Source organism: Athene noctua, chromosome 3, assembly GCF_965140245.1.
Source record: "Athene noctua chromosome 3, bAthNoc1.hap1.1, whole genome shotgun sequence".
In the NCBI taxonomy this organism is placed as follows: domain Eukaryota; kingdom Metazoa; phylum Chordata; class Aves; order Strigiformes; family Strigidae; genus Athene; species Athene noctua.
Genome location: NC_134039.1, coordinates 13,900,380 through 13,917,364, shown reverse-complemented (window position 1 = coordinate 13,917,364; position 16,985 = coordinate 13,900,380). Strand labels below are relative to the sequence as shown.

At 41.8% G+C, this 16,985-nt stretch overlaps 1 protein-coding gene across 2 annotated transcripts in view; it reads right to left on the bottom strand.

The window, feature by feature from the left end:
* PTN (pleiotrophin) overlaps nucleotides 1-8,862 on the bottom strand; it is an 82,107-nt gene extending 73,245 nt beyond the window's left edge. The window contains exon 1 of one of the 2 annotated variants that reach the window (XM_074902032.1): nucleotides 8,504-8,862. The gene's annotated coding sequence lies outside the window, so the exon portion shown is untranslated. The remainder of the gene's footprint in view (nucleotides 1-8,503) is intronic. The other variant, XM_074902031.1, reaches the window with a different exon arrangement.
* Nucleotides 8,863-16,985: the final 8,123 nt, after the last annotated feature.

The window sequence follows — 16,985 nt, the reverse complement described above, 5'->3', positions numbered from 1 at the left end:
CCCCACTCTCCTACATTTCTGATTCCAAACAGCTTTACAAAACCATTTTAGACGTTAAGCCCAGAAGTGGTCCCCCTTCAGAGGTATAACTGATGACTGATCCCATGGGAAGATGACAGCCTCCACCTCTCATCAGGAAAAGCCAGAACCTTCACAGCACCAGACAGCTGTACAGTGACTGATTTTGTCAGGGAGTTATGCCCCGCCCACACCGTGCCTTGGAAAGGTACAGTTATTAACATGGACAGATAGAAGAACAGCAGAAAGTGGAAAAGAAAACCAGCTCTTCGATAGCTCGATTTTAACCAAAAATACAGGAGCAGCTCATGCTTAAATAGATGTCCAGAAAAATATCAAGTGAAGCTGCCGAAGGCTCCAGAGTAAATGTGTTGCTATGAAAGTTATCACAAGAGATTTCATACCCACCCATAAAGGACATGCACCTGAATGCCTATGGTATCATTGAAGATTTTTATTTCCGCTAACTGTGTTTAATTTTATAAATTAAGGCACCGATCAAGCAAAGGTTTCAGATGTACTTTTACATTTACATTGTCTAAGTAAATCCCACTATTATCTCAGTGAGATAACCCATAATCACGAAAACTGTTCCAATGCACAAGACATGCAAAGACTATAGCTCAAATTACAAGTAATTGAGAGACTGACACCTCTTAAAACACATACACCTATAATCCCAATGGTTGTTCCATATTAATGAGTCCAAAACACAAATTTAAACTCTATGTCCCATTTAAAGACAGGGTCGTGAGCTAACAAACATGGAGCGGAGCTTGTCTTTTCTTCTTTATCACCCCATAAATACGGTTCCCATGCTATTTTGCAAGTGCAGGGAAATTCCCAAGAACTAAATTCAACGTAGATACCCCTATTGAGGCAGCCCATAATCCCTGCAGCTCATAAATCCTCTGCTGGTGAATGATCTGTTTGTGACTAGTAATAGAAGGAAAACGAGAGCAGCTTTTAGGCTCCTCTGAACTCTGTTGGTCCTTGGTCAAACTGGCCAGAAGGTCACCATACGAATAACTGGCTCCCCCATGGCTTTCTGTTGTTTGGTTTTTGTTGGTTTTTTTTTTTTCCCCTGCTGCATAAATATGCCTAGAAGAGAAGGTGGCCTGCAGCATGGAGCAAGTATGCTAATGCTATATCATACTAACTGCCATGCCAACGACAATCACACACATGCCTGCTCACACACTTCTGCCAAATAATCACTTAAGCAAGCATCAACTACAGAGATTAGCAAAAGTATCTGACAACGCGCAAATCAGAAAAGAAACACGGGTTGAAGGGACATCTTAGGGAAGTGAGGATTTAATAATGAAATGACATGAAGTTCCTGAATCAAAGCTTGCAATGTTTCTGGAAAATTTATGAAAATCCTATCTGTTGGCCTTAGATTTTTTTATTCCACCCCCTGGGTCCCTACTGCATATCAGCTGCACCCAGGCAGGTTTCTAATAAAAGCAAGTGACTCTTGTGCAAACAAAAACATCTTTGTGACCTCTGGGAAGGCAGCAATCCAAACAAACAAACAGGCAGTCAGGTGTCGCAAGCTATCAGGAAGCAATCATTGCATCTCGGGAGCCTTTCAGCAGCACTGGATGGAAAGCTAAGGTACTACCACAGAAGACTGGGGTTTCCAGGAGAAACAACCCTAAGTAGATAGAACAAGAAGTTTAAACTATTTCTGATTAATATGGTGGGGGTGGGGAGGCTCCTTTTGAACACATAATTTTTATTGTTCAAACTAAAGGAAAAAAAGTGTTTTCCTACCAGATTTAAGACAGAAGAACAGAACAATCTCTTGATTTATCTTTAATTTATTAGAAGGTGCATCACTCTAAAGGCAATTCCAATGAAAGTAATCAGATTCTGCTGCAAGAAGTGCAAGAAGAGTCACAACCATTTACCAGCATTATACCTCATTTGTGTCTTATTTTGAAGAATTTGTCACCAAAACAAAGGGGTGGGCACCCTTTCTAAATCTTAGGTTGAACTCTATAGTCCTTGTTCTAATGAAGTTCTTGCTGAAGCATCAACTTTGAATAATGGTTGGAGGAGGCGTGCCTCGTTTATTATTAATCTCTGCTTAACAGGAAGAATATGATTCTTAGTGAGTTGAAATAGATCTCAGTATCGAAATGGAAGAAGTTCAGTTGTCCAAAAGGAAACTGTGACCTGGTAGTTCTGTAATACTGCAGAAACAGCACCAAATTAGAGGTGCCATCCTTCTACCAAGGCTATTTCTAAGTCCCTTCCTTATATCACTTTCAAAGACAGTAGACCTTTCTTGAAACATCCATCCATTACTGTCTATAAAAGTGCCTAGAAAAGCATCACAGAAATGTTCAAATGGGCATTTTGAGACAATGTCATTCTTCCCACTGTTACTTGCACGCTGTAAATCTGTTAAAAAAAAAAAAAAAAAAAAGACAAAACACCTGTAAAATAGCTACTTTTACACAAAAAGGTTTTGGTATGAGAACTACCTACACACAGTATTAAGCGCATTTGGGATGCTCCTGTCATGGAGGCAAAGATGGTCCAGACTGTGAGCCTTCTGTTGCTGGCTACAGATGGGCGCATACATTTGCATTGCACTACTAAGACTCTTTTGCACTTTGAGATACATGATGTGTGAGAAGTATAGCTAAAAAAATAAATACATAAATAAATCTGTTGTACTAGCATTCCGGTCGAAACAAGGAAGCCTTAAATGCAATAGTCAGATCATCTCTAGTTGGTTATGAAACTAATGCCATTGTTTGCATGGCTCTGAGAAGCAAAACACAAGAACAAAACAGGGTTTATGCCTGATATTCAATGGAACTGAATTTGAGAACCAAGTTCAGTCATTTTTGTTTCTTGCAACCAGACAGGGCCATTCTGACTTCCACAGATATCTATATATTTACTGCTTGTGTCAATACACAAGTAGTTCCTCCTGTCTTTTATACCCGTATGGCACAATCATCTGGTTTTCACCTTTCTAATCATCAGGGACAGCCTAAGGCAACAGACAGATGCAGGTAGCAAAGTCAGATGGTGGCCACAAGCAGAGTGGTCTCTCTTTCTTAATGATCTCAGAAGATCAAGACCAACTTTGCATTCAAGGCTGAGAAATAGTCTAACTCAACCTCATTGTCTGTGCCTGTCTCCGCTGACAGCTGGACCAGCCCCACTAAGCCAAGAGAGCATCAGCCCAGGTGCATAGAGAGAGGCTTGATGAAGGAAAGAAGAGCCCATCAAGCCAACTCTTCCCTCCAAGTTGTTCGGTCTGGTTTTACTCCTGGGAGGAGAACTCGTACAGATAGTGACTTCCTCCAAAAACATCATTTGAAGATGGCAAATACTGAATTTCATTTACAATGTTAGCTAGCTGCAGACCAGTGTCAAAACAAGCATTTGGACTAAGAATTTCTCCTCTTTCTCTTCCCTCCCCACAGGCACTTGACAATGGTATCATTCCCTAACTGAATAGGGGATGTTTACAATGTCCAAGCTACACTGGAACTCTGTAGAAACTAATGAGGAAGGAAGACTTTTATAACGCTCTCATGAAACATTTAATAAGCTCTGAAATAGTGCTGGCAGGCCTCAGAGGAGAAAGGTCCAGTTTAAATTTGAACTTTGCAGTTTACTAAATGGCAGTGGACTATAGCCCCAAGCGCTACTTATTTTCAGAGACTATTTTTACTAGAAAATCCCCAACTCTTGTAATGTTCTTCTGCCCTAAACCCCTCTGTTGCAGCTGCCATGCAATCAATGGCACTTGCAAAGCAACGTGCTCCTAGGGCCCAAATTAACACAGCAATATATTTTTCTTAATGTACCAAAACTGGATTTTACCTCAGACTTAAGACTACTTCTCACCTTCAGAGATTATCCACATTGAAATCAGAATCTGCTATTCTGGGAAGACAAGGAAGGGCAGAATCTTTTTGGAGTGGAGGGACAGAGGGGGTGGAAATCACCTGGCTGCATCAGTAATGTATCTAGCTCTTTATGATATTCACATTCCCCCTCATCTCCCATGAAACTGCCTACAGCTGTGGTCTCTCAACCTTCAGTCTGAAAGACATTAAAAAGCAGTCTGCAAGATGACTACAGTTTTTAAAAAGTCACTCCCACATATATAAGCAAGCAAGGAAATGAGCAAAGTTTAAAAAAAATATTCATCACGGTGCCACTGCGGGAAGTAGAGTCAGATGCTTTAAACGGTTCAGTAATTGTACTCTTTGGAATAAAATAAGGTGGGATATACTGGCCAAGAGAGTGTCTGGTTTGGTAAAGTCCCTCTGATTCCTTCTACCATGATAAGGTAAGCCATTGCTGAAAGCTTAACAAACTGAACCACAATGTCAAACACCACCTGCAACAGGGCCTTTAAAGTCTTAAAGGTCCTTACTTTTCACTAGTGAAAAGACTGTAGGAGCCAGAAGAGGGTCTGAAAAGCATTAATGAACTTGGCATCGCAAAATCAGTTCTTCTGGCGACTCAGTGCAAACAAAATTTTAAGCAGCAAATTCCATACTGACAGCCAATTCATTTCATAGGCTGGATCAAGCTCATGTTAAAGACAGCAGGATTGAAGATTTTCTCCAGCTGATGACCACATCTGTTTGACACAAGATCAATGGTTTGCAAAGCACATTTAAATTAAAAAAAAAAAAAAAATCTACTGTTTTTTTATTTAGTGTCTATTGCTGTTGGCACAAATAACAAGTATCAGTCCCTCGGAAGTTAACGACACATAGAAGATACATCTTTTCTCACCTTGTTTAGTGGCTGCTGTGTCAATCCACAGAGACACGGCCATACCGTTTCTTACACAACTACAATGCCCTGTGGGTTACTGTAGCAAAACACAAACATTCACATTACAGAAGACATGGCTCGATCCTTTAATTTCATTTTTCCACAGTGCTTCTGCTGAAGAAAGTTAGTATGAAACAACTGACTCAAATTTCCTCCAACTTGCCTCAAATGCACATTGAACACTTGACAATGCCCACTGTTCTATTTTCCTCTCCACATCTCCATCGGAGAGGACCCTCTATGCATTCAAAGTAGCACAATGGAGAATGATTTCCAAAGCATTAACTTGGAGCCATTGAGACTTGGATGTTTTCAAAATGACTCTATTGTGCTCAAAGGATTCTAGACTACCCCAGCTACTCTAGAAGAGTCTTTTTCCCTTTCTCAAAACGTCCATCCCTTGAGCCATCCCTGGAGTGCATTGTTGGGGCTGATTCCTTAGTGCAGCGAGTTCCATCAGTCAAAGCTCAACAGATACAAATAATATCAGGATATGGATATAAATTAGTGCGACAGACCCTAAATAGTTTTGACAGGTTTAGTAAGTATATATAGCAACACAGAATGCTATTCCTGCTGTCAGACATCAATATGTAGACAGAAGATTGGGGGCACCATGGAAACTCAGCCACATAAGAGTGGTATTGATTGGATAGAAAATGAGGCTGCAATTTAAGCTTAAGGCTGCCAGAGATGCCAAGAATGGAGAATGACCTCCAGCAGTGAATTTTCAGCATAAGCTCCCTGTGAACAAGCCAGTCCAAGAAGGATAAATTAGGGACAAGCTCACCAGGGATATGGCTCAACCGAATGCAGGCTACCCTAAGCAGATGAGAATCACTCTGTGTGTGTGCGCGTTACAGTGACCTAGTTCGTTCAAAGACAGCACTTTGAATAGTTTATTATAGAGGCTTGAAACAAAGAGATTTCCTCAATTAAAGTCCTGAAATGAATCCTCTAAACGAAAATGCTTTTGATACACTGATCAGCAAGAGGTTGTAAATATCGAAGCAAAGCGTACATTGTTAAAGACCAGTTCCCACAGAAAACACCACGGTTGGGAGTGTAGGTAATGAGGGGGCCTGAACAGAGCAGGAGGTTTCATGAGCAATGCCAGCTCCATTCCTAATGCCGTAGTGTTATGCTAAAACACTTGTTGCACCATCACACTTGATAAATCGTATCTTTCCTGTCACCAAACCACACTAAAATAAGAGTATGAGTTAAATGAGTGCATTTTTAGAGCTTCTATAAAGGACTATTTTTAATTGTTATCTGAGGACTCAGGAACAACCATTCCCGGAATGATCAAGAAGAAATATAGGACATGTCAGGGATGTACCTTGCTGGAGCCGTGACTGCTGGAGGTCAGCTAAGTAATAATATTCACATTAGCAACAGAAAGATGAATCTACACAAAACATCCATCAGGACAGTTGTGTCAGGAATAAGATAAGCCTCTAAAGTGTCCTCAGTGTCAGTATGGGCATAGAGGAATAAAGGCATATGGTACTGCGATAGCAGCACTGTTTTATAATACTGTGGTAAAACCAACCTTCTGCTGGCAAGGATGTACCAGTCTCAGACTGCATCTCATATAACTGGTGATAGATATCTGGATAATTGCAAAACGTCTGTTTTTCTTAGGCCACTTCTACACTATAAAAAAAGACTTACCATTTGTAAAAGAAAGATTTGTTGCTGGCTTCTCTTTTTTCCACCCACGAGCTTGCTCTGGAGCATGCTAACACCAGTCAGTTTGTGTCCTTCAATTTCATCCAAAGCTTCACAAGTCATAAGTTATCAAACAGTTTAGCTTAGTCTGGAGACAGGAGCATATTAAACCCCTGCTCTCCTTCTCTTCAGGAAGAATCACTAAATTATGCAGCAGGGCTTTTGTTGCTGCTTTTTTCTTGTTTGTCCTCTCCAATGAAGTACCCTCGCAATTCACTTCCAAATATTCATTGCTACAGCAAATCAACAAATTTTGTCACAAATACACAGGTTTCTTTTTTCCCTTTGGACCATTTCTCTTGATCAAAAGTTCAGACTTTTTTTTCCTTTTTTAAAAATTCTTATTTCTTTGCAGAGAGGAAACAGAAATACACGGGGGGGGGGGGGGGGAAGGGGTGAACAACAAACAAACAAACAAACAAACAAAAACCTACTTAAAATTTGCTTTGTAAATTAGCTCAAGCACACTGTCCCGAAAATGCAGAAGACAAGTACTTCTTTATAACAAATTTTCCCGTACCCTTCCCTTCTCTCTTTCTCTCCAACTCTTCCCTCCTTCTACCTAGCACAGTTACATACTCAGTCTATTTCTTGTCCAAAAAGTTGAACTTTGTTGAAAGCTCAAAAAAAATCAAAGTCCAAAGGGAAAATAAGGAAAGGGCAGAGAGTTCAAGAGTTGATAAGCCACAGGTAAAGCGTTCTTCCACTTTAATACAGGTCTTTTAGAGCGAGCAGGATCTAGTTAAAACACCTACCCCTATCCATAGCTGCAGGGTTTTTCTCACCGAAAAAGATTTTATGCATGTCACAAACATTTCCACAATAGTCCCAAGAACAACCTAGTCTCTAGGGTTTACAGCCTAGAATCCAGCTGCGGAGTGTATCCCGAAGCTAGTGCATAGTAGACACTCACTACCAAGGCAAACCACTTGCAGTGTGGAAGAGAGGTGTGCGACAGCCAACTGGAACATGTCAAAGGAGCAGATGAGCTCCTGAAGAATGAAGACTACCCTTCCCCTATAAAAAGCTCTACTTTTAAAAAGGAGAGGATGAAGGAGGATAAGGAGTTAGAAGCACCAGTGTTGGAGATCAGGACACATTTGCAGAATAATGCATATGCTCAACAGGAGAAAACTGTGTTTTCACCGTTGTTAACTCCCGTTTTCTCCCAACCTCTCCCTCCAGAGGAAAAGAAAGACACAAACTAACGACAACAGTTTTAAATAGGTCTATCAGCACTTGCTAGATTCATTTGTTCCACTAGAAGTAAACTAGGGATAAGAAGACAAAGTCCCAAGAAAAAAATCAGCTAAAGTGCTCGGTCTGAGGCTCCAATTTAACCTGATTATCCCGCGTCTCAGCGGGACATTCCTGGCACAGGACAACTGGGACCCGCAGGGGGTTTGCCGCTCTGGGGTCACTCCGCTGCGCTTCTGTCCCCTCGAGATGGAGCAGCGTGAGGACTCCTGCCTCCCTTCGCCGCCGGCTCACGTCCCCCACGGCCACCTCTCTCCTTCTCACCCCGCCCTGGCTTTTTGACGCTCCCACCTACCGACCCACGGCCGCCACCCCGAGCGGGGCGCCCGTCAAGCGCGGCATCGCTCCCCGCCACGGCCAACGCCGCCACCCCGTCCCCGCTTCCCGGCACCCCCAGACCTCGGCCCCCACCTGCCCCGGGCAGGTGCCTGCGGGGCCGCAGGCGCTCCCCCACCGCCCCGACGAGTCCCACCCGACCCCACGGCCCCGCTCCCCGGCGCCCGCCGGGCGGCAAGAGGAGGCGAGGAGGGGCCGGGGCTGCGGAGCCCCGCGGGGGAAAATCTCCTGGAACCGGGGCAGGACGGGGGGGGAAGCGCTCCCCACCCACCCCCGCGGGGGGCACCATCCCTCAGGCGGACCCCAGGAGCCCCCACCGCCCCCTCGGACTTACTTCGGGCGGCAAAAAGCTCTTCTCCCGCAGCTGAGAGGGGCGAGCCGCGGGCGTCCCCGGTGAGCAGCGGCTGCTGCTTCTGCTGCCGCCGCCGCCGCAGCGCGTCCCTTCGCTCCCCCACGGACGGGCTCGCCGGCCGCCGCCGCCTCCCGCCGCGCTCCTCCCGCGCACGGTCCCTCTCTCCCGCCGGAGATTTCTCGCCGAGATTTTTATACTGGGGCAGGGAACCTGATCCGCGCTTTGACTCGGCAGAGCCCGGGCTGCAGCGAGGCGGCGAGAGGAGGGAGGCAGGAGGCAGGCGGGCGGCGGGGCAGAGGGAGCGGCCGCGCTGCCCCCTCGTGTGATGCGGCGGGGGCGCGCCCGTCGGGCGGGTCACCCGCGGGGCAGCCTCGCCCCCGGCGGCGGGGGGGGAGGGGGCGGGACGGGGCCGCTCCGCCGGCGGGGGGGGCTCGGCCGCGGCTCCCCGTGCGCCCGCCGCCGAGGGGGAGCCCGGCGGGGCGGCGCGGCGCGGCCCCCGCTGCGGCGAGCACGGCACGCGGGCCGGTAACGGGCTTTTTTAAGGCCAGCAGCTTCCCCTCCTCTTCCTCACGGCGCCCCGGCCACGGAGGCGAGCCGGGGGGAGGCGAGGGCGAGGGGCAGCCACCTCACGGTACCCTCCGGCCGGTGCTACCGTTCCAGGCGCAGGCAGCCACAGCTTTTGCTCGCGTAGCCTTTGGCTGTCGGAGTTGGCGAGCTTTAACTTTAGCCTCGCTAACCTCCAACTTGCCAGTTAGACCACCACAGTGTTGGACTGGAAATACTGCTGGGAAGAGGGAAACAAAAAAAGGAAAAAAAAGTATCTTTTAATTTCAACTTGGGCTGAAAGAGACACGATACAACTTTCATCATGGTGTTTCAACACTTCTGGCTGTAGTGGTTGCTGGTGTTATATTGAGGCTTTCACTTAGGAGCAGGCTTTTCCAACCTGTAGGTTCATTACACCATTGAATAAGAGTGTTCCCCAATTCACAGCTTAATTTAAAACTAAGTGGACTTGTTCCAAACTCCAGGCGATTTCTGTGTAATTCCCCATCCCCAGAGCAAGGCTGACTTGATTCGAAAGACTGGGCCCATTGACTGCTTGAGTCTCTGCTGGGGTTGCAGCTTGCAGCTCCTGCTCCAGGTTTGCACAGAAATCCAGTTCAGATTCTTCTCCTGTTTCCAGAGGAATGAGCTAAAAAAGTAATTTGTCTGGCACCATACACATTGCATCATCTAACACCTACCATCTGTGACAATGAAAAGCACTGTGCGGCTAGTCCCAGCGTGGGCAATTGCACCCACCTGGAGTCTTTCTTCGAAAAGTAAACTACTCCCTTCCATCCACACCTTGGCATCTTCTTTTCATCACACAGTTATGTTGTTTAGTCCTGGCATGGCTGTTCAGGATTTGCACCACCGGCAGATTTAATGACAGTGATGTAATTTAAAACAACAATTTTGATTTGCAGTGAAAAATGATGGCTTGAGATGGAGAGAATATCGTTTCTAGCAGCTGGACGAGTGGAAATGAGCACTCAATAGTAAACTTCATCTTCGTGTTTAGAGCATGCAAAGCTGAACAGATCCTTGATAGCTAGCTTCAACCTTCCTGAGGGCTTCTCAATGAAATTCTGGCATCACGGTGCTAAGCACCGTTGAACATCTAGAGAAAGACACTTTCTATCAAAAAACACCTGGTAGTGGTTGACACTTTAAGCCCTCAGAATTTCTCCACACAACCACAATAGCACGTTTCAGATGGTCAAGTGTGTCAGAGTAACAAAGTAGGAAGAAGACAGGGGCCATCTGTAAGCTCACACTGAGTGAACCCAAAACAGATTCTGTCAAAGTGGGTCAAGAGATCTCTTCTCACAGAAATCCGAGTCTTAGCTAAAACACTGAAAACTTAACACATTCAGCTTTTCAGCAAACAAAGGAAACTTTCTGCAGAAAGCAACTCCTTTTCACAAAGTTGTGCATGATGTTAGAAGCCTCATTTGTCCACTACATTTTAGAAACAGTGTCAACAGACAATCTTTGGCCAAATTTGCTCACCATGTTTCTCCATACCTAGTTTTCCATAGCTCAGAAGTTAATTCTCTGAAACTGAGTTTACATGCACAGAAATTAGTTTTGTGTGATACGGCTTGCGTTTTGGTTCAGAAAGTCCAAATTAAAACTGCAGATGAGGTTAACACAGCTTCTCAGATGGCAGATTATGGTCTGAAGCACCTGTGACTGAAAAAGAAAGTATCTCAGTTTTCTAATGACAAAAAGTAAAGGTGCTTTAATATTAATATAATTTCTGTCCCAATGGCACCTTGAGGGTTAACTGATGTTTCCATTGCAATAAACACTGTACAAATACAGAAGGATATTCTTTGCCCCAAATTGCCTGCTGTCATTGATGCCTTTGATATTCATGGAGTATAACGATTGAATTTCTTGATTGAACCTTTGCTATTGAGATAGAACTTGTAAAGACAGAGGTGGTTAGACAGTTTGTGAATACAGCAATCTTGGGAGGTCCAATGTAACTGTTTTTGCCAAGAAAAAGTCATCAACTATATGTTAATCACAGACTTAAAGATGCCTACTGAGCTGGTTCCCAGTGGGAAAGAACAGGACAGCATGGGAAAAGGGATGGGTGGAAGACAAACTATGACCTTTTACTTGCCACAGGGATATTTTCCTTATTAAAACAACTGTGAAGTTGGGGAGGCCTATCTCCAGTTTTGTCTCTCCTGACTTTGTTTTCCAGCCAGTGCTTTATTTCTTACATGATTCGTGGAACTACAGTCTAGTCTGTATTTCTTGTGACATACAGAAAAACCCATGCTGAAAAAAACAATTTTCGACTCTTCTAGTCTGGACACACAGCTAATTTAGAAAGGAGAATTTCCTTGCAGATTTCCAGTTCTTTGAAAAGTAACAATTTTTTCCTTTGGAGGTGGGGGTTCCCAGTACTTTTAGGTAGCGATTTTACAAGCCACCTGAAATAGATAGCTACTTGGATCTCACCAGCTTCTAACAGGAGTTTGCACTTTTTTCCAAAGATGCCCTTGAAAAATTCTACTCTAAAGCTCAGACTATGAAGTCAGAGGATGAGGCTTTATGCATTTTGCTTCCAGGAAGTGCTTTGCTGTTTTCAGTCCCACTGCTGAGTAGAATGAGGCTGTACTTTTCAAAAAGCAAATGCCACCCTGTGCACACCAGTTAAAAAGGTCAGCTCGAGCTGAGCTTGCCTTGTTTGTTTCAGATGCACTGTAAATATCAATTTCTTTCTCTCACCCTCTCTAGCCATCAGCAACAGCAGCTCCAAAAATATGTAACATGATTCCAGGAAAGCAAAGAGGAAAACTCAAGAACAGTTTAAAGATTTTTTTCACATTTGCTCCATTGTTGTTCCCAAGCTACTGAGCTGGCCAGACCCTGACAACTGAGTGCCCCACATCCCCACCCCTGTGTATCAGATTTCCATTAGTGATACTGAATTATTTAGTGAATGCATCGAAGATTGAAATGAACTACTTCTGAGCTGTGTACCTTCTCACTCTTTCATTTCAAGTCCACACAATGGCAGGCATACTGTCAAAGAGACTATCAAGCCTATAATTAGAGTAGAAAAATCCATGGAGTTCAAAAATAATAATTCATACCTCACTCTAGTATTAAAGTAATCCAGTATATAAAAAAAATCAGATTTCCCAGATGTATGAAGAAGGCGGCAAACAGAAAGCATGAATTCAGAGAGTTATTCTTTCATGCACATATGCAAAAAACTTAAGATATCTGAAAACAAAGTCAGTGTCCCAGAACTTGGTCTTAAGCTTCAGTCACCAAACCATGAATACATGTTGTACCTTTACACATTTGACTGATTCTATTTTCTACAAGGGGATTAAAGCTCTTGTGCTCAAAATTATTCATGTGCATACATCTGCATGTTGCAGTTTGAAATCCACAAATATAATGCAACACAGCAGGCCTTTGCAGATCCCCAGCGTTTAAAAGACTGCTGTTCATATGTTGGCTTCTCTCGCTATTTTCATCTTTTGTGCTGGCAGCCCTGGGAATGGAAGTTGTACATATCCAGGATTTGAAGTCTTTTACATACAAAAAATACCTACGGTTAAAAAATTGCTTCTTTGAGTACACGATCAGCTTTTTTCCTCTATAAATAAACATGCTCATTTCACTCTAGTTTTATAGTTTGAAGTATAAACCAAAACAAAATGGCTTTTTTTTTTTTTTGAAGGGCTGAGTGACAGCTACCATTTTTGTCCTGTTTTCCATGATTTTGTCGCTATGTATTTCTGTATAAAAGTCAAAGCAAAATGCAGAAACAAAATGTTCTTCCATTGAAACACAACCAGTAAAAATGACATTTTTATTTGATTTCAAACTTCTGGCAGAAAATTACTGAACAAATAGAATGGAAATTTCCTTTTCAGTTTCTCTAGAAAGAACTTGATATGCTAATACCTATTTTTTTCTCAAGTCACTATATCTACACGCCTAACTATATGGAAAGACTGGCTTTAGAAGTAGGGAAGGTAGTATTTACAATCTCACGGAATCAGTCCTTGATACTTTGTTATGACAGTTAGGTAGTATCAGTCGTAGTACTAAATAGCTTACCCCTAGGCACTGAACTGAAATGGTCAATTTTATTCCCAGTAACAAGCCAACAACAACAAATTTGAGCTGCTAAATACATAGCAGGCAAGTGATTGGAAAACAGAAAGCATTCTGGTCATTTGTGTGTGAGCTGAATCATGACACACAACCATTTTCCAGTTAAGAGTAAAACTATGGTAAACACAATTTGAAATACATAATCAGTACCTTTCAGTTTAATGATACTTATATATTAAAGAAATATTTCTTAATATATTCCCTTGAGAATAAATTACTACTATTGTGAGGAGTGACTATTAGGACACTCTGCATCCACAGTGTGATGCAACCACTACAACTCTGAGCTGAATATATGAAGAAAGAAGAAATTCCACTTATGAAAATCTTCTCTTACCTTTTAAAATGATTTCTCACTTTGTAAAGGGTTCACCTGTGTAATTACAATGATGCTAAACTTCACATTTAAAGACAAATATAAGTGGTTTTGACAAGTTTTCCTTATGTGCAATCAAATGATAAGTTCTCCTTCAGTGCAAGTGCAGAACAGACAGCTAAATCCTTGATTATGAATTTTATTGAAATCACAGCAATAAAAAGAACACTGAGAATATGATATTGACAAGTAATTATCAAACATGTTCAGAAATACCACTACCAAGACTTCCTTATAGCTGGTTCTTCCAACACTTCAACAGCTTAACCTCAGTCCACAGTTGAGCTCAACAGCTCACAGTTTCAGTGGTTACAGTACAAGCTTGCATATATTAACAGAGGGGTTTTTTCTTCACTTTAGCTAGTAGTACTCGCTGTAGTTAAGTCAAGCCTATGCTGTGATGACAGTTGTTGAAATAATAGCAACTCATCCAGAAAGTAGGACATAACAAAATTCAGGCCCTAAAAATGGTCACTCCCAAGGATAATAGGGTTGCAACGCTCTTCAGGTGATAGCTTACTAGCTAGATATTTTCACAAGAGAATAAAACAAAAAGCGACATTTTATTAAGTAGTACCCTTTCCCTGCCACCATTTTGAGAAATAACTATGGTAAATGGAAGATTTAGGAGATACATAATGTATAGGTATAGACACAGACATAATGAGAAACCAACATAAAAGTCTGTTGTTAAAAACATAAGAACTGGAGGATGCACAGCTATAATCTGCGCATGTGCAATGCCTTTTTAGTTAATGTAATGGCCATGATTTTTCCTCCATAAGAACACAATTAGGTACATCTGTTCTTAACTTACTGGCAATTTCTTGCTGGAGATTTGAGTCAGTTACATGGCACTCATAAAGCACAATACCTCTTTGATGGAAACTCCTATGGGATGCTGTTGGCTTCAGCGTCAGCTTGATCTAGATTTTCATGCTCAGGAGTTTAACAAAACATGGCATCATTATTCACAGACCTAGACCTGGACTGGTTGTTATTTAAAAAAAAATGAACACATTAAAACCCTTTAACTTTCACATTAAAGATTTGATACTGATGTTGGCGCATGGGAATTACTATCAGTAATGCTAGCACTTCTTGCTAAATGATAAGAGGTTTTCTCCAAAGACCAAGTTCCATCATTATGTGATTGCAATAGACACACAGTTTTCAATAGCAAAAAGTCAACAAGCAAACAATGGGGAGAAAGTCCTGATTTTTCCACTCGTGCTTTTTAATGGGAAAAGTTCAGAATATAGATGTTAAATGGCTGTTTAAAAAAAATCTGAAGTTAATAAAAACATTCAGAATATGTGTTAAAATCTATAACAAAATCTTACATATTATAATACATATAAATGTTTAATATTTGGAGCCTGTTTCATGAGGGCTTTTTTTCATATTTTTATTTCTTGGAACTGTCAATACAGTGAGAAAGACTTAAAAAAATAGACATACATTACATGTTGTTTTCTTTTGTTTTCTCCTCCAGCACATTCTTGACTTCAGTGGTTTCTTCTGCACAGCAGGAATTTGAAGGGAGTAGAACACAGAGAGGAAGGTATCTTCCCATACAGAATAAATTCTAACATCAGCCAAACAATCCTAATTTTAGGCTTATTTTGACAAAACCACTATAGCTATATTGCTGGTAATCACTTTATCTATACCATTCGTTTTTACCATTCATTTATACCATTAATCTCCAAATTATGGAGATTTTAAAAGGAGGTGGGTCTGATGAAAAATAGTTGGTTCTACTTTGAGGAGCCAGAACAATCAGGGTAAGTCTGTAAAATCTGCAGCTCTTCTAGTCTTTGGGCTTATTATTTCTTCTGAGAAATGGATAGGAAGCAGGGTGTCATCCTCTGTCTTCTGAGATCCATCAGGAACTTCATGCCTTTTGACGATCCCATGATCTTTTAGTATTATGTATGCAATGTTTAAAACAAAGAAGCACAATCTTACCTAAGGTCTGTAGTCCATTTTGTCCTAACTTTAGTATTAGTGCTAATTGTGTACACCATTATTGATGAAAGTGTATTAACGGGCTTGCAGAACTTAACAGGATAGAAGAACTCATACTTCAGTAGCAGTATTCTTGTTTTTTCAATTTGCTTTTCATCACTACAAGTGATTGCATATACTTCTACTTAAAGCTCTTCAGAATTGCTTTTGCCTCTCAAAGCTATTCCTTTTCCAATTATCATATAACCTGCATCTTTCTCTTTGTCTAAACGATGCTAATATAAGATCCTATTAGGTCAGTGTAAATAATGCATATCCAGAAATTGCACCATTGTCAAGGAGATTAAAACAGCAACAATACAGGATTGGTGTTCGGAACCACTGTTAACTGCCTAAAGGCAGTATGGAATATAGTGAAATGTTCACAATATTTCATGAAATGCTCATGCTCCTGGTATAATTTGCCTGTTTTCATTTCCTCCATATTTTTTCAGGAGGTAGAAATTGAGTCTTTAACAAGGAGTTTGTATGAATCTATGACCCTGTATCACAGTTGTTTTCTGAACTCTTTCTTTAGATTTTGATTAACTTCTGGGTTTTTGTTGGGGTGGGGTTTTTTTTGGGGGGGGGGTTGTTTGTTGGTTTTTTTTTTGTGACATCTGTTTTGTTTCAGCTGTCTGGGATAGGAAATGAGGAGCACTTTTATAGTTGGATTGCCTGTCTTTACTCTAGCATCTACTGGTACCATTCATTTTCCAGCTGAAATATTGTTTTGGAATGTTGTAAAATGATACTCCCTTTATTCCTTCAGAGTTGGTCAAAAAACTGAGAAACACCTAATTTTGAAGCATAGTCATAAGACCAGGTCACAACTGTAATTCAATGCTCTTTTTATAGTGTTTTTCCCTCTGTTTGTTCTGATGATGAAAGAAGTGCTGGGAATTTATTAACTTGTTAATCAAGTATGGGGTTTTGGCAGGTTTTTATTCATGAAATTAAAAAGTGAAGATGGGAGAAGTCCCTGCAAGCTGATACACTACCTGATCTGGCCAGGAAAAAGTCATCCTTCATAAAGTCCTGGTTTATTAATAGGGATAACATTTTTATTCAATCCTATATGAACCCTCACAGCTGGATTTTCCCCCACAGCCTGTCTAATACTCAGAATCATTCTGTGAGGAATGTCCAGATCAGAGTGTAGGCAGACATGCATTTAAATTCTCCTCACTGTGGCACCTATTCTCACCTATGATTTTCCCCAGTGACATAATAAGGCAGCTGTGTAAGTCAGAAAAATTGCCTAGCATTTTGCTAGAAGAATTGATCTAGGAAAGGGGTTTATGGCAAATTTTGCTGGGTTTACTTTTGTTAAAGAAAAAAACTCAACACAACAGGTAAATCCATTGGAATTTACAC